The 18,933-nt window shown below is 41.3% G+C and overlaps 1 protein-coding gene across 1 annotated transcript in view; it reads right to left on the bottom strand.

Moving 5' to 3' along the window:
* KCNQ5 (potassium voltage-gated channel subfamily Q member 5) overlaps positions 1–18,933 on the bottom strand; it is a 209,304-nt gene that overhangs the window by 57,257 nt on the left and 133,114 nt on the right. The window lies entirely within an intron of this gene.

Raw genomic sequence — 18,933 nt, 5'->3', positions numbered from 1 at the left:
CCTAGGGCAGCCCTCCCTGGCTTTTTTTCCCTTGGAGGCAGGGAAGGCAGGCAGGCACATTATTTCAGCGTAGTTTAACTTGCCAGGAACAGGTGTAAGATAAACCAAAATAAACTTCTCTTGAAATGAAATCAGAGTCCAAAGAAAAGTTTGCATCAGTTGAAAGTCACTTCTGAATATGTTAAACTTGCTTGATTTTCTTATCTAAATATATCTATACTGGAAAAATTAAAAGTTAAGTACTTTGTGATTCTCTCCCTGACACATTTTTATCCAACATATGCCAGGTGCTATTTGCCCTGTTACAAGTAAGAGAGCAAAATCTTCTGAACTTCCTTTCATATTCCACTTGAATTTAGCTAAAATCTCCATGGTATTTCTATAGTTTAAAAAGGCTTTAATAAAATTCTATCAGTATTATCCTCTTACATTGATATTTTTCTCTTCTATCAATATTTTTCCTTCTTGCCTTTTTGTAGTAAAACTGGGAAATCAGGAAGAAAAAAAACAAACCCAGAAAGTGGATTATGGGTGAAACTCAACTTTATTGATGTGAATATCAACATTTTGATTAATTTAACTGGGACTAGGGTTTCACTCCATATCTTGCTGTAAAGAAACAGGAAGGTTTAGGATGTGAGAGTAATGGGTGGTATAATTCCAAGTTTCTCTGTAATTAATTTTTAGAAGACAAAAGTTTCCAAAGCACATTTACTTCTTTGATTTTTTCAAAGCTTATCTCTTGCATGTGATCTTTCAAAATGTTAAGCATCTCCTCAGCTATGAGACTGATTTTATTCACTCTAGAAATATCTCTCATATTCCTATCCTTGCAGATAGCATCCTTCCTGGTTAACTCCAGTCTGAGATTTCAAATCTTCTCAGCAGTTTCTGCAATATTTGCTTTTGAACACTTCATTTCAAATTAAATTTCCAACAATTGATTCTTCCATTTCAGATCTTTCACCTAGTACCATTCAAGAAAATCCTGAGATTACAGGAAGGTTTTGTTCATAGTAATTTAGCAAAGGCTTTTTTAGTTGACAGCCACTGCGTTAATAACTGGGCCTCCCCTCAAAAAATAAAAAAAGAATGAATCCAGAACTTGTGTGTGTGGTAGATCACCCTTGTTTATTGTCCAGTCTCACTAAAATAGTGACATGTAAGTAAAGACAAGTAACCAAAGCCCAGTAATGCAACAATGTGAAATTCAGGAATAGTTTCAGCTATGACATGCGAGGTGTGCCAGCCTGCGTTACCCACTTCACGAAGGAAGGCCAGTGTTGGGCTGCCTTACACTGCTCAAGCTCAGTCAGAAACCCTGGGTCGCTTGGAACAGCGGTTAGCATTTCTAAGCTGCAAGCACTTCCAATGGCAACTCTGTGACCGAGAGATTCATAATGATAAAAAAGGAGGCATCACAAATTGTCCTAATGGATTGTTTCATTTGTAGTGACTTCTTCGGCATAAAGTTCCCACCACGAACTTTTTGAATGTTGTGAGATTCTACAGTATTCAAAGGGTTTAATGCTAATGGTCCCGGTTAAAGAACTTAATTGGAATGGGTAAAGGGTGAACACAGAAGCTTTACTTGGATATAGCGAAATATCCCAAAGCCTTGATATGCCATCAGGACAATCTCTAATATTACAGAAAGAATGTCAGGATGATATTAGGAAATGCAATTCATGATCTCTCGCCTGCTCAAAGCTCATGTACGTGCTCCAACTAACACACAAGCCTGCATTATTTTTTTCTTTCATATTCTTCAAAGTCTTACGTATAAGAAGATGTTAGTGAGAGCTTTTCCTGTTGCCTGCATTTATTGCTGATATGTTGGAATATCCTTTCCTTCTAAATAGAAATGACACTTTGAGCCAATACAGGTCAAATGAATCTTGTGATTTTTTTTTCTCTGATTTTATCAGAATAGAAAATGAACAATATTTAATAATTTCAGGATCATCATTGTATCATCAAAATAGTGTTTGCTATAAATTCACAGAGAATGCTCCCAGTTTACACATTCTTGTTAAGAATATGCTGGAAACTGCAATGGTTGTCCCTTACTGTGTCTGCTCTAGCTACAGAACAGTACAGAGAGGCAACAAGCTAGGACAAGGCTGGGACACATCTGCCCCCCAAACTGCAGGAATAAGCAGAAAATCTCAAGAATGTGGTTTATCCAGCTTGCAGCTGTATTAGCTCACAAAGAAAATTAACTGGCAACAGTATGAATTTAGGCTACCCTTAGGGCTGTCCTTCTAAGGTCCAATTTTGGGCTAGAGTAATTATCTATGACCCAGAGAAAAGACACAGCTTGTAGTGGTCATTTCTTGTGAATAGTTCTCGGGACAGTTCATTATCCTAAATTTCAAAGTTATTCCTGAAAAAAACAGCACTCTGATTCCATGACATTACAGAGCCACCGGGGTCCATAATTGACTAAGAGCACCACAAGTGCTTTGCCATCAGCTCCGTCTAGTTACAACAACCCAGATTATGCATGCATATTGCAGCACAGTGAGCAATTATTCTCACTTGCTAAGGAGTTTAAATAAGTTTTGATCCAGATTTAAAACAACAACTACATAGAAATATTTAACAACTCTCTACTCTGAGTCTCAAGGAAGTGTGAGGTGGAAAGGAGGGAACGACCAGCATTTTAGTTTTTCTAATATCTCCTTTTATATTGGTCCTTCCAGTAGCTTCATCATGTTTTTTGCTATTCTCAGAACTCCCTTCAATTTGTCTACAATAATCTCCACAGCTAGCTGGCTGGGGCCAGAGGGTATCATCAATGTAAAAATGTACTTCGGATTTTAATCAGACACTAGAGCACAAAGTTAACACAACACACATTCCAGAACACTGTATTTGAGCACATCGCACTATAGAAACATGATAACAAAAATATATTCAACGGACTCTATCCTAAACTGGTATAAATCAGCAGTTTAAAGCAGTTCAAGGTATAGACCTGATGACCAACACCTGACTTAAGCCATACATCAGTACGTGAAAATAAGGCTGGTCTTTTTCAAATTCCTGAAAGAAAAGGTCTGTTTATACAAATTCATCTGTAGGAACAGCAGCCTTTTTGCACAGCCTAGTAATTTGGGATTGGTGTATTTTATGCTCCTGTGGGTTAGCTAAAAAAAAAATAAAGAAAGAATAAAAGAAAAATTCAGTCACAGAGTTTAAGGCTTCTGAATACCCTAGTAGAGGGGTATTCAGAGAGGGAAATAATTGTATCATTATTCCTTGAGCACTTGTTGAGGAAGGTCATGGAATGGAAAAGGTCATTTCATCATAACTGGCTGCAAAAATGCTTTTAGCTTCAAACAAGGGATTAACCACTTCCCTCTACCGGTTCAAGAGGGCAAAGAATAAAAATCATGATTAGAGCATGCTGCAACAGTTAATCTGAAAAGAGGCAAATTGTAATGTTTTTACCAGGTGGCAGTTCCTTTGCTCTGTGAATAGTCCCCTTGCTATGAAATCAGTGGGATATTTCACATAGTTATGACAGCGAAATTTGGTCTAATATGGGCTGAACTTCCAGTGACCTTGTGTAAGTATTTACCCCAGAAAACAAGAATTTTCAATATTTTTATCTTTAAAATGTCCAGAATCTTAACTTATTTTTTTTTTAAGGATTAAACCTGTAATTACACCTCTGAATAGAGAGATGACCGATAGTACCATATGTGGAAAGATGATGGATATTATCATATTTCGTAAATCATCCCATTGGAAGAAACAGAACTATTTATTGATAAAGTACAATTCAGTATGTGCAAGATGATTGTCAAAATCTGCAAACTGGATTTTTAGAGACTATTCTGGAAACACACGGTCCTTTCAGGTCACCTGAATTCACCCTCTGAAATATGATATGCTCCAGCATCATTCTCTGCCTATAAAAAAGGCAGTTTAATGTCATCCATTGAATTATATCACCTGAACATCTCTAGCGTAATTTGGGAGAGGCAGGAAGCTGAGTTCTGCACCTCCCACAAAAAGCTGAGTAGATTTACAGCAAAAAGGCCTCATTTTTACAGAGAAAAAAACCCTAAAAAACATACACAACAAAAAACCCCCAAGCAATATGAGATAATCTGAGTTTTTCATATACTAAAAGTAATGGTGCTCAGGATCTTGAGTCCTGGCAAAATTTGCTTTCAGCTATGTCTGAATATAGCTTTTCTTTCTGGTCAGGGATCGGATCTCTCTACTCAGTTGCCAGACAGGTTATGATTAATCGTCACCTACTAGTAAAAGTAATTGGCAGGATATCTTCAGGAAATTCTTGGGATGGATGATGCTGTTTGATTTTTGCAGATGTTGCTGTCACTCCAGCCAAAAGGTCTTTGCGTTTTTAAATATATGACACTCTCTGGATGGGAACCATCTTAATTGTCATTACAGGCAAAACAAGTTGGTGATTTCGCTTCCTTTTGTAATCTTTTTTCAAGATGCAAACCAACTTGTTATTTTTAGAAGCAGGAAAGTGAAATAGTTTTGCCTATCAAGATAGTTCACGGAGATACACACAGATGAGTGTGAAAATTGACTTTTATTGCTGTTGAAAAACAGGAAGATTGGGATGTATGGCAGTGGCATAGAGAAGAGAAAGGATTATAAAAAATGTGTAATACTGTCTAGGCACTGAAGTGGAATTTTAAAAAAAAATCCAGAGGTTACTACTTCCACTCTATTGATTTCTTTTTCTTCTAACAATGGAAAACGGCTACATTAGTCACTGACCTCAGTTCTAAGGAGTCCACTAGAACTGATCTGTGCATGGAAACTTGGATTTTTCTTACTCATCAGCTGAGCAATACTCCAGTGAGGAGATCAAAAGAGATGAACCATCTTGAACCCTACTCTCCATCCCTGTTTTTCATTTGCAATGTATTGTAATCACCTGAGTAAGCAAAATATTTGAATATGAAATTAAAGTGACTTCCTGGAAATACAGACAACATCTTTCTAGGATGCATATTAAATTTTCATAGCCAAAGTGGGTCTATTTAGAAAAGCAGCTCACCAACATGTAAAGCTATCTTTTCTGGCAAGGAGAAAATGGTAGGAGTTAAAATTATTTAAGATAAATTAAATTAAAATTTAAAAGAGGCATATAAAATAATATACTATATTATTTGCATGATATATAAAGCCTATATAATAATGAAATAATATTATAAAAGCACCACAGTGTGGTGCTTAGTTGCCAGCTGGCATTAAACCATGACCATATAATATAACCATTAAACCATATAATATAACCATTAAACCATATAATATAAAATAGGTTATGTTTATGTATTTTCAGTGCCATGGAAAACAAACTGCATTAAACTGCAAGTGTGCTTTAGGAGGTTATTTCAAAGGTTTTCTAACTGCAGACACTGCGAGGATTAGCTACAGCACTGTGTCCTGATGCTGAAACTCCAGATTTGATGGGAGCCCCCAGAGTCCAGTGCTGGGGAAGAGGCTGGTTCTGCAAAGCAGCTGTGTGCAAATGTACCCCATGGCACGTCACCGGGTGCAACTGGGACCGTACCCCATGGCACGTCACTGGGTGCAACTGGGGCTGTACCCCATGGCACGTCACTGGGTGCAAACGGGGCCGTACCCCATGGCACGTCACTGACAAGCCTGTCCATGCAAGGGCAGACTACATTGAGCCCCAGAGCAGGCTCAAGCCATGTGGGACCTCACCCTGGCACCTGGAGGTGTCACTGCACCCCGGTGCAGGTCTCAGCCCAGCATGTACCTGCGCCAGGACGAGAGCGTCTGCTTGGCTGAGGTTGGCAGTAACTGATGAAACGCGATGCAGCAGCAGCAGCTCAGCTTACTCTTCCACAGCACATCAGGCAGGATGAATAACCGTGTAAATCCCTGCCACCAGCTCCCAGCACACACACACAGAATCTGCAAAGCAAAGTGGTCCAGGGGAACACAAACCAAGCTTGTCACCTAGAACTGAGTTCACGCACCCTTCTGCTAAACATTTGTTCTTAAGTTGGCCCCATGCTTAGTGTATTTCTTCAGCCTACCCTAGCGAAAACCAATTAGCTTAAGATTTCTTGCCTCAACTGCAGAAAGGAGCTGTATTTCTTTCTAAGGTGAGGAGAACTATCCTATTTCCTCCTTCTATGAACACTCCAAGCAGCTCCAGTAAATCCCCTTCTTCACAGGCACCCTGTAAAGACCTCTTTACCATACAATGCAATCATAAGTTGCCCCCAAACAAAATAAAACAAATCTGGAAACAAGTCAAAGACACTTGTTAGTAAAGCTAACCAAATATAAGAAACTAGGACTTAGTAGGTCAAACAATTTTTGAAACAGAAAAACAAGGAGTATCTGCAAAAAGTCAATACTGGACATTTTTTAGATGAGAAAACTAAATATTCCCTTATGAAATTCCAGAATGAAGAAGATGCAAGCAGCACACTTGCAGGCCTCGACAATAAATATATCAAAATAATGTCATTTTACTTTTTGTTCTAGATAACAAAAATATTTCTCTGTGGGCTGAGAATCGCAATAGCTCAACAAATACTAATTTTAAATTATGGTTACAGTTTTTGATTCAGTCCGGATAAGAATAACAACATTAGGAGGAACATTTCACCTGTCTTCGTACTGTTAGCAGTTGAAGTTCATGGCCCTGTTGAGTATACCCTCTTTCTATGGACTGCATAAGTCTTCAGCAAACATCTTTATATTATTAACAGCTGGCTTAATAAATCTTAAAAATCTAGGGGCCTCCTACAAGCTAAGATTAAGTTTAGTGGCAAGCCTTTCATGGATTTATACTTTATTAGCCTTTTCCAATAATTGATCTTTAGATCAAGACACAAACCGCGAGTAACACACGCAGATCCTCCCCGTAAATCTTCACTTTTTCTGCCCAGTAACTGGTTTGCGCCTTACAAGCCCTGGGAAAACAAGGTTTGCTAGTCGCTTTACTATGTCTGAGCCTTTTTTCTGGAGGATAGTAGACTTTAGTGTTATAGTTGCGGAGAGAAAAAAACCTGAACATGATGAATAAAGAGGCTCATTAGATTGGACTGTAAAAAAACCACAAAGTTATCAGCAAGAAAGAAACAGAATTACTACAGGCATGGCAAGACTTGTGTATGGAGAAAGGGCTGAATAATTTAGGAGTGGTTAGTCAGAATACAAATATGAGATGGCAGAGAGAGGTATGCAAACTAGTGGAAGATAAGAAGGTCTGTTGGATGCCTCCTATTTACCCTTCCTTATAAAAGTGAGATCAAAAGACAATTTAAATCTGATAACAAGAAATACAACACGCAATTAACTTGTAAAATTCATTGCCACAGGACATAAAGGAATAACAAGGGAAAATTAAAAGCAACATTGGATATTTCTCCCTGAGTTCCTGGAATCAGATTTTTCAGGGGATCCAAAATTCCCATATGAGTCAGTCACTGATTACCCAATGTCCGAACAAAAATACTGTGTGACTGGCTATTTGGGCTACTGGTATTAACACCTTTTTTAGAAGTGTCTGGCACTAGTCAGCATGTAGAAAGGCACCAAACGGGGCTCCTACGCGATCCAACCCAGCAGGGGAAGCAGTGCCATCTCTTTGCTGGGTCCTTGTAAACACACAGGTGGGAATCTATAGGCAGGAGCCTGCACTTTCACAGCTTTTCAATCATACTCTAAAATCTCAGGGAGGGGCAGGCGGGCAGGGTGCCTGGAAGCGTCCATCAAATGCATTCCCAAGTTGTGCATAAAATGACAGTGATGCAGTGGTATGGGAGTGGAAAGGCCAAAAAACCCATGGAATAGAAAAATCCTGGGTGTGAAGGTGTGGCAGTGTGGTCCCCCCTCCCCTGACCTCTTCCTGTAACTCTGCTCAAGTGACAGCCACCTGACAGATAGCAATACAGTAGCTGAGGGCTATTGTGCAATGTGCCCACCTAAGCACAGTGAAGGAACTAAAATCTGTGGTTGGTTTGCAAATATGTCTATGAGCCACTCATCTGCCCCTCATCAATAGTGAGCAGCCCAAGAGCCCTGTGGGCTCTGTGGGTTCTCCTGCACGGTGGCGGGCTGCACGCCAGGATCTCCCCTTGAGCAGGGATGCCTCTCAGGGTTACTCCTTGAGGCTGAGATTCCTTACTGCAACAGATCCTCGGTAAGTGGCTAATGGCATGCTAAACTCTGAGACCTTAGCTAAGTGATATAAAGGATTGATTGCACATATATAATCCTTTAGACATAAACTGTTGACCAAGTCTGGGACTAGGATTGGATCCAGCCGCATCTAGACTCCTGTCTGAGGAAGGAGTTTGGAAAGCAAGGGGACCTTTTCTGAACCTCATGACTCAATGGGAGGGTCTCCCTGACAGTTCTGTCTGACCCTGTCCTAAGTGCAGTAAATAACTAAGTGTACCTTGCCATCGAATCTTATAAACTACTGTTGCATTTACCATTGAACTTTGTTAACTCACTGTTTTACATCAATAAACTATAGGTTTTGCCACCCTCTCACTCCCTCCGCAACGGAGGATGAAAGTAGACAGGCAAAAATTGAGAAGTAATGATGCTGAAAGGAGCAGAAGAGAGAAGAGCATGTCTCCGAGGGAGAAGAAAAGCCTGTTCGTAGGTGGAGAGGGAAAAGACAGTATTAGTAATCTGCTCTCAGATTCATGGGGTGGGGGGGAAACATGAGGTATCTAGTATCTACCTGAGTTATCTAATGCAGGTGCTGAAGGCAGGAACACGGGTCCCTCAGTGCTGACTGAAAGAGATGAATTCCAACCTTAAGTTTTCTAAACGGCCCTCCAGAGGCGTATACCTCTCCCCCTGCTTAAAACCAGAACTCGCATTCCTAACCTACACAACTATTTTGGATGTCTGCACAGTCAGTGTGAGTGCCTCCTGGGACTCCACTGTTTCTGTAAATACAGAGTTTACTCAGATGACACAGAACCAGAAATTTCCAGTCTCTCTTTACCCTCAGCTGCTATCCTGCCTGCAATTTGTGGGTGGGTAGCCTAAGAGGGCCAGCAAAAAGCTTCATATGTTTTGGAGAACACTAGCGTGGGGCACCTTGCAGCCACCCTTGAGATTTCCCAGTCCAGGAGATGTGAAGAAAGAAAGAAGTTCTGTTCAGTGCTTGTCTGAGAGGGCTTAGGCCAGAATCAAATGAGCATTTATACCATTTCAGAGCTTACATAGGTTGATGCAAAATAGATCTGGTGGACACCTTCCTTAGATCTGTTATTGACAGCAATATCATCTATCAGCAGAAAGGTCAAATCCTCACTTTTGAGAGTTATCAGCACAAGCTTAAAGGTAAAAAATGTATTTTTTTTTTTTTTTTAAGAGGAGACTGCAGGTTATGGGGGCCAGGTGCTTATAGTGCTAGGGGTGGGAAGGGAAGAGAGGAAATTAAAATGTGCAGAACATGCCCAATTTGCCATCTAGCAATGTGCAAATATTTCTACTTAGCTGTATTACACTTGAGATATAAATACTGTAACTCTCTTACACAATGTAACAATGTTGTTGCATTGTCAAATCCTTCCTAATTGCTGTATTTAACACAGCAGCTGTAAAAAGGAGGAATTAAAAAACTGTGCTTTCTCTTCTTGTACACAAGTCTTTTTCTAATGTGGCAGCTAGAGTGTAACCATTCGAGGCATGATCATAAAAATAGAGATTTCCTGCAATTCCCACTGGAATACTCTGCCCATCAGTTGCCTTAGCAGTGCTGGTGGCGACACGTGGGTCTCTGAAGGGATGCAAAAGAACGGAAACATCTGTGGAAACTGAGTTTCTTCAAGCTTTGTGATCACTAATAAGCTGGTTGCAAGGCTGGATGAAGACACCTGGCCATCAATTTGATGATATTGAACGTAACAGTGGGCAAAGCTTGTGTTTTAAGCTGTCGGCATTGCCCATTAAACAATTAAAGCTGAGCACATACCAGAAAACTGCATTTGAAGGAAACAACGCTATCTCCAAAGCAACTGAAAATGCCTATTTGTCTAAATGACAATATAGCCAAGCAAAATGAAACCTCTGGTTTTAACTGACTGCACCTACAACGCTTTTCCTGGAGCCCTGGTTCACACACAGATGACCTGAACAGAAATAAGGTAGTCTTCAGCAAAGACAGCAATAAAGTCATGAAATTAAATGTGCATAAGAGTAATAACTGTAAACTAAAACCACCAAGGAGAGGGAAAGACATACAGCGTATAGAAGACAGCAGCATGTTGCCTGCTGTCATATGCTGCAGGATGAACGTAAAAAGAATGATCTGTGCAAAAGGATTATTAAGTGTGTTATTATTACAGAATAATGTGAATGAGGTAGCCGCCCGTATACAGTACGTAGGACGATCATTTCTCACTACGTTTCCCTTATTTGCATAGCACTTTCAAACCATTCTAGAAAAATTCCTGCAGTATATACCAAGGCAATAACTCCACAAAGTCCTCTTCAAATTTCTTCACTTGGGCTCACGGGTAAGGCTGGGACACCACGAGAACAAGCACAATTTGATTGATTAACACCTGCAAGAGTAGTTAAATATGGCTCAAATAGTCAGATTGACAGTTGTCTAATGTACTACGCCAAGGCATTAACATAGAAATTTATGTTAACATGCTGCCAAAACACCCCATAGGCATGTTAGTAACACAGAAGACACAATGAAAGTGGCTTTTGGAATAAAGCCGGGACCACAAGCTAGGGATATCACAGTCTCGTGAGAGGCTGCATGTATGCCAAGGACAGAGTAACGGGCCGTTGCGGAAGTCCACAGTAGCAAACATCTAGTCTAATATGATGTTATTTTGGATCAATATAGGAAATGTTCCCAAATGATTCAGATTGCTGCCTAGAAAGCATAATTCGCTGCTGCAAACGCAAAAACTGCACAGCCACCAAAGCGGCGATTCCTCTCACACAGGAGCTACAGGGAAGAGCTGATGATGACCCGAGCTGGGAGTTACAAGGAATGTCGCACACCAAAGCAGCTGATCTGCAGCACAACAGCTGGAATGAAGCCAAGAAAGCTGAGTATTTCCTTGCATAACAGTTAGGCTCTGACATGTTACCTGGACAAGCTGGAGAGGTGGGCCTGTGTGAACCTCATGAGGTTCAACAAGGCCAGGTGCAAGGTCATGCACCTGGGTCGGGGTAACCCCCAGTATCAATACAGGCTGGGGGATGAAAGGATTGAGAGCAGCCTTGCCGAGAGGGACTTGGGGGTACTGATAGATGAAAAACTGGGCATGAGCCGGCAATGTGCACTGGCAGCCCAGAAGGCCAACTGTACTCTGGGCTGCATCAGGAGAAGTGTGGCCAGCAGGTCGAGGGAGGTGATTCTGTCCCTCTACTCTGCTCTGGTGAGACCTCACCTGGAGTACTGCATTCAGCTCTGGAGCCCCCAACAGAAGTACATGGACCTGTTGGCTAAACCAGGGTAGATTCAGACTGGATATAAGGAAGAAATTCTTGACAATGAGGGTGGTGAAACACTGGAATGGGTTTCCCAGGGAGGTAGTGGAGGCAACATCCCTGGAAGCATTCAAGGCCAGGTTGGATGGGGCTCTGAGCAACCTGATCTAGTTAGTGGTGTCCCTGCTGACTGCAGGGGGGTTGGAGTAGGTGACCTCTAGGGGTCCCTTCCAACCCAAAACATTCTATGATTCTATGATTCTTTATTCACTTACTTACTTAAAGATATATATATATATATATGTTTTAGATGCTAGGAATGAGAAAATTTGAAAAACAAACCAACTATTTTACTGCTTTTGAGACTACGTATGCTTGAGATAGATAGGCAGATAAGTGAATTTGTCGCAATCATATCTGCCTCTAACCTCCACAACAGTGCTTACATTTTGGATTGGAGAATTGGCACATACGTATGGAAGTTTGAGCAACTATCTTGTCTATGGATATGATGGGAATTCGTCATAGTAAGGCAGGATATGAACATCTCAAATTGAATAGACAGATAGTGAAAAGAAAGATATTTCTGTAAGCTTCTTGATATACCGTGTATCTCTAGTAGCAAAAAGTTTAAAGCCAGTCCCTAAAAAATATGAGCAAAATTGAACATACCAAGTCTAAAACCAAAAAATGTTGAGTGCTTCTTGGTCTGACAATTGCTTACCTCCTTCTTACTGTACATTTCCAAGTTACTGAAACCTTGTGGTTCATAAGCAGCACTGGAAGTTCTATAATATACATTTATAATATATAATATTTTATAATACATAGTATTTAAAAACTTTAAGTTGTTATTTTTATAATAAGTATTGGAATACTATAATATATTTTCTGATATTCAGATATGAGGGATCATCAGTTATTTGAAAGACTCCATAAATCATTTACAGAATCTAAGTGAATATGGACAGAGAACCTCGTTATTTCTTAATCATTTGACTGTGACATTTGACTTTAGGAGACTTTGCTAACAAAAGTGAACTGAATTAGGAATCGCTAAACATTTTAGCACAGGTACTGAATTATATCAGTCTTGTTTGGAATGGACATAACTACCTCATGCTTGGGAAAATATCTTCAATAGCCTTCTAAGAAAGTAATCCTAATATCACAAATAAATTCTTTTTAGTAAAAGGTCTTTGGCTTTTAAAAGGCTTTCTATCACAAACATGTCTTCATTCTCTGATACTTCACATCCCAGTGCTCTAACCTATTTCACCTGTTTTGGTGTGGATCTCCTCTAATTTGTACTGCTGGAATTGCCTGTTTATGAATGACTGATTATTCTTTGGATGAACAAAATCAGAGTTTCTCACGTAGCAGATGACTACAATTAACACCAGGTGACGGGGTAAATCAGCATCTCTCTCTGGACCAATTAAAAATTATTTATTTATTGATGTTTGGAGACAATGGGGCTGAGAGACTGCAATTTCCTGCTCCAAATCTCCCCAAGCAAGAATTTAACCATACTTTATCCAGAAAACAGAAACTGTATTATTGGCTATTCTGCATGTTTGGGAGAGAGAGAGTGCTTCTAATCTTGATGATAAAGATAAAAAGATCCAGATTGAATATAAAATGCTTTTCCCTGGGAAAAGGGAAATGGTTTGTTTCCATGAATTACTTTTATTTCAGTTAATCAATATTTTTCAGTGAAAAATAATTTCATCAGAGATCTTAACTAGCCTTGTTGAGTTCCTTCATCAGCAGATATCTCAGCAAATGCACAGGATACGGATGCAAAAAAAGCTCAGCCCTCAGATCAAAACCTCAGTCTTGAAGCCTCAGGAAGATGAACTACCCACAGCTCTCCAGGGGGAAGGAAAAAGGTGTTAGACACACCTCACTCAGGTTGCCCAATTCATGGTAGGAGCTCTTCTACTCAAAATAGCACAGTAGTGACACTAGTGTAAGATCAAAAGACCATGCCAACCAACAAATACAAGCTGCTGAATTCTTTAGCACATGCCAGGCAGAAATTTCAACATGAACTGCCTCGTACCAAACTAGCAGATTTCTTTTGAATAGCAGACATACAGCTTCTAGAAAAAGAAGACCAGAGCCTGATGCCTTTACTTATAGCAAAGGGTACCTTACTGAGCAGTGAGGGTAGTAGTCATCAAAAGAAAATGTGAAATAAGGCCCATAGATGATGTTACAAAGACATTATTTTTCCTATGCACTTCTAAAAACTGTACTGCCAGGACTGTCAAACATGAAGATATGCCACTAAATATTAGTTTTAAAAACCTACACAATTTGGGACTGATTTAGCCTAAAGAACACATCTGTTCATTGCACATAATTATGGCTGCCAAAATTAACTGAGGAAATTTCAATTTCCAGTCTTAATACTATTACTACTATCAGAGTATTTTCTGGAGTGAAGTGGGCAGTGTGTTCCTGAGACGAGTTCAAGTCAGGCTGGCAAGAGCCCCCCTCAACATGGAATTTGCTCCTGCTGGAACTTGGTTTTGCTGGGATTTATAATGAGATGTGATGTGAGATGTGTCTCCTTGGTCAAGTATATACTTAATGACAGACCATCACTGGGTTATTTAGAGTTCAAATTATACTGGAAAGGGGCTGTTTATATTGTTTATCATGAGCAGCAGATTTACTATCTGTATTTAAACTATATAATGTGTCTAAATACCAAAGTGACAGACACACAACGTATCATTACATAAATATAAAGAATTAATTCAAATTAAAGTTTCAGCAGATCTTGTAACACACTAGCTATGGATTTGTTTACAAAGGTTTGAAAAAAGTGCCATTTGATGGTTCATTATCACTCTAATTAATGAAAAATAGATCCAGTAATATGCAACAGCCGCGGCTATCACTTAATGCTCTGAAACAAGGTTTGCCAGCCATGAAGTTCAAGAGCCTGATTACAGATAATGGACTTAAGCTTCCTGTTGGGAATTTGTTCATTCTGCAGCCTCAACAGAATTTGAACTTGTGGCATTTCCATCATGCTGTATCTTGACTAGAGGTAAAATACAGGCAGCTGCGGGGAAACTGTTAATGGACTAACTGAAATATATGAAATCTTTCACTGGGCTGGACCACCAGGAAGTCTAGCTGCCATGAAGAAATGTTATATTACTAGAAATGGGCTCAAATTTAAGGTGAAAAAATTCTGAAATAGGAGTTTCAAAACCCGAATTTAAATCTAGAAGTTGCATAAATTTTAGGCACTAAAATTCACTGCTTCCAGCATTTGAAGCGAAGTGCGCTCATGTGCTCTTCACTTGCCTTTGCCTGGCTTCCTCATGTAGGAGTCCCAAAGTCTCCTACAGATTCAGTGGAGAGGAAGAAGTTCCTCTGAAAGCCTAGCAGACTTCAGATATGCAGGTGAGACTGGCAGGATCTTACTCTTCTGACCCACAGCTTGTTATTTATTATTCCTCTTTATTTTTATAATGTGCCACCGCATGGGAGCCACCCTCACAGACTAAGATTTCACTGTGATGGTAAAACCTCTCATGTGCACAGGACAGTGGCCAGAAGTTTAATTTTGTCGGGTCACATGCAACCATCTAGGAGCCCCTTGCCAGAGAAAGGACAATGGGTGGACTCTTCATTTATTTCAGTGTCCCTGGTTGGCTTTACAGGGAGGGGAGGCCATACTTTCTTCCCTGTTAGCAAACACGTCCTCTTTTATTTTGGGGACCTTCAGGGAGCACGGCTCCTCCTAAGGCACAGGCAGACACAGAGTTCTTGCCGGGTGCTGGGCGTCCGCGGCCCCCGGAGGCAGCAGTTAGGAGATGTGGTGCCTGGTGTGGGAGACTGAACAGCCAGCCAACTGTCTCAAAGCTTGCTCCTTTGTGTGGCGACCTGCGAAGATCAGCATTGCCGCAGGCAAGGCGGCTTGCAGGCTGGCTGAGGCAGTGGACCCCCAGGCAGGGCCACCTGCCCACCACGGCTTGCGGTTTGCTGCCACTTAAAGCATGCAAGCAGACCCCTGCCCCTGCCCAGCAACACGAAAGCACGCGAACGGAGCCCGCCAAAAGGAAAGCACGCAAAATGTGTGCGCATGTGCTGGGCTGTGCTCTATAAAAAAGGCTGCAGTCTCAGACTGCGGGGGGATCTCATGGGACACCATCAAAGATGCCGGAGGAAGATCACCGACCTCGTGAAGAGACCACCAAAGATTCCGTGTGCGATCAGTGAAGACCCCAGAAGCACAGACTCCGGGGATGCCGCAGATCCATGGTGGTGACTGTCTGCTCTCTTCTATCCGGACCTCTTGTTTTATTGCTTATCTTTCCTTCCTTCCTTTCCTGTCGCTGCTTTCTCTCTTTCCCCCGAACAATTAATAAATGGGTGGACTTACGCCATCTGACCTCGTTTGTGTCTTAATCTCACTCGAACCTGAAACGAGAGGTTGGTCCAGCCGCCCCTAGCCTCCCAGACTTGTCTGAGGTCGGCTAGAAAGCAAGGGGGCCTTCCTCTCGTCCAAACAGAATTGGTTCGTAATGCCTGGATTGCTACTCTTCTGCACGGTATAAACACAGCAATGTTGCTCTGCAGTGCTAACAGCCAAACTTCAGACTGATATGCCTGGGAAATTTAGGATTTACAGAACTACATCTTTAAGTGCATTAAGTACCTGGGAGGGTATGTTGGTGTGCTCTTTACATTATGTACACAAGCTCATATACAACCAGAGAAAATAAGGGATGGCAGGTAACTCCTGACATGGAACAACATACAAATCAAGGTTTAATACTACACTATTATTCCCATTTTCACAGAAAGAAACAAGGGTACAAAACTGTCAAACAAGCTGATAGATATCATTACTAACCTGGTAGCACAACAGCAACGCTTGATGAACTAATTTGTCAGGGTAGTGACATTGTAGGCACATGACATTGTAAGCACAGAGCTTTGGCCCTGAATAAAATTTTTCTGGTTATTAGGTCATTAGAGGAAAAAAATAAAGGCTGTCTGAATGTTACCCTTGAGGCAATCCTCAAATTTCTAGCTCTTAGGCCATTCCCCTATGTGATTTGTGTTTGATCACAAAAATAATCGGAGAACAGACCTGCTGGAGATACATAGCAAATTTAATTAATAGTAAACAGACTAAGTCTTCTAAAATATTATTGTTCCACTGTAACACTAAGCAGAAAGACTAACTGAATGGATAAGTAAATAATTAAACAAACGCTTGAAAAGTAATAGGCCGAAAGTGGCCATATGCTTTTAAGGCGGCCTTAGCACCGAGTTCACTGAATTCCCCTTAAAGCCATCCTTTCTCCAGGCTGAACATGCCCAGGTCCCTCAGCCTCTCCTCACAGGGCAAATGGTCCAGCACTGATCATCTTGGTGGCCTTCACTGAACTCACTCCACTTTACTAATGTCTTTCATGTATGGTGTTAGAGGGGGCAAAAGGGGTCGGTATCTTAGATGTGGTCTAATGCGTGCCGAGTAAAGGGAGACAATCATGTGTCTTCATCTACTGATGGTGCTCTAGCTAATACAGCTTGTTGGCCTTTGCTGCTAGCACATACTTTGCCATGACTGCAAAGCCAAGGTGTCAGGCAAATAGTTACTTTATGTAGCAGGACCTGCAAGAAGACTTAGAATCATAGAATTGTTTAGGTTGGAAAAGACCTTTAAGATCATCAGGTCCAACTTGCTAAAGGTTATTCCTCAAAAGATCAAATCTGGAGAGATGCTGAACATCAGAAACTGCATTCAGGGACACTGAAGTCCAGAAATGGACAAAAATCAATCAGCAGAAGAGAGAGACAGAATTGTTAATGGCAAAAAACTCAAGCTACTGGTTTAATTTCCAGAAGCTGTGGTAGTAGCTGTACAGTACTTTGCAGAACAAGGTTCCCTTTTCATCCGGCGAACCAGCACAGGAAGAAATCCACAAGCAAAAGACTGTTGGCTACTAATTAATTCTTCTTGCAAGTGATGGAGATGCAAAGGCAGGAGAGAAGATGCTTTTAAGGCTAGAGATTACCTACACGAACATAGGTGCAACGAGAAGAGCAGGTGAACTCCAGAGAAAGGAGGACAAGTGAAGCAAACCCCAACACTCACCGAGGCCTGTGCCAGGAGACCTGCCTGAACTATTCTACAAACAGTAGGAGGGTGGCTATGAGCTGTTTAAAGGAAAGGGGAAAAATCTACGTCGGTCACCCCATGATAACATGCAGAGTTTTGGACAAGGAAGAACCCCTCTGTTCACTTTTGCTGGGAATTAACACCTCAGACTGAGGTTAATCAGTGGCAGAAAACTCGCCAGTTGAATGGAGACAGGGAATGGAGGAGAAACAAAAGCTGAATTGAACAAACTGCTAGTGTTCCCCCACAACAGCATTTGGGAGAGCAGCAAACCGCTCTGGGATGTCAAATGCTTCTAGGAAGTTCAAAGTCTTTAAAGATTTATAAGTTTCTAATAAGATCTAAATGGCTAAAGCAGGTGAGTTTTGCTGAATTATCGGTCTGGTGCTTTCTTATGATTGTGTGCTGACAAAACCTGATTACTGCAAAGTTTCAGGTGCACCACAAACTCTTGGAATAACAGCAAGTCTGGTTAAGGAGGGTAGCCATGTCTGTTGATGCCAGGGAGAGTGAATAGCTGAATTACTAGCCACTAGGAGGCTGGTAAAGGCTGGGAAGATTTTTGAATTTTCTTTCCACTTTCCTTTAGGCCAGACATGGGAACCTCATAAGTGAACCTGTCACTGGATGGGGTGGGGTAAGGTACCTACCCACCTCCCCTGCTGCCTGAGCAAAATGGCTGCCGATCCTGATACATCCTCCTCTCCCACAGCGTCATATAGTAGCATAGATGGGCTGATTCCTTCTGAGGGGGAGACAGTCTGCAATGCCTTTCCACCTACTCATGCACTTCTTGCTAAAGCCCCTTTCTCCACTGTAGGAATTCCTCAGTGGGAGAAGGTGTCGATTCACTGGGGAATGAGGCAGAAGGCAAAAGCTTGCTTTACACATTAGCCCTAACCAGCGCACCGGTCTGCTATGCCACAGAGCACTGCATAACATTTTTGTAGACCAGGGTTACATTCACCTGCATGACAATATTGTTACTCACTGTTTACACAGACCTGTGTGTGTAACTCCTATAAGTGCATGACTGCTGTACAGATGCATGGGAGAATGTGTCTCCTGCCCCAGTCAATCTATAAGTTAATTTAACATACAAGCAGATGAAATTAAAGGCTGGAGAGAGGAAGGAGGTTGAGAAAGAAGTCAGGACATTGACATCCTGAAGTTCCACAAATATTCTGTACTGTGTCCAGCTCTGGAGCCCTCAGTACAAGAAGGACATGGAACTGTTGGAGCGGGTCCAGAGGAGGGCCACAAAAATGATCTGAGGGCTGGAGCACCTCTCCTATGAGGACAGGCTGAGAGAG

This window comes from Egretta garzetta, unplaced genomic scaffold (genome assembly GCF_000687185.1).
Source record: "Egretta garzetta isolate BGI_Z169 unplaced genomic scaffold, ASM68718v1 scaffold584, whole genome shotgun sequence".
Lineage (NCBI taxonomy): Eukaryota > Metazoa > Chordata > Aves > Pelecaniformes > Ardeidae > Egretta > Egretta garzetta.
Note: the sequence above shows the minus strand (reverse complement) of the source record. Positions and strands in the feature narration are given on the sequence as shown.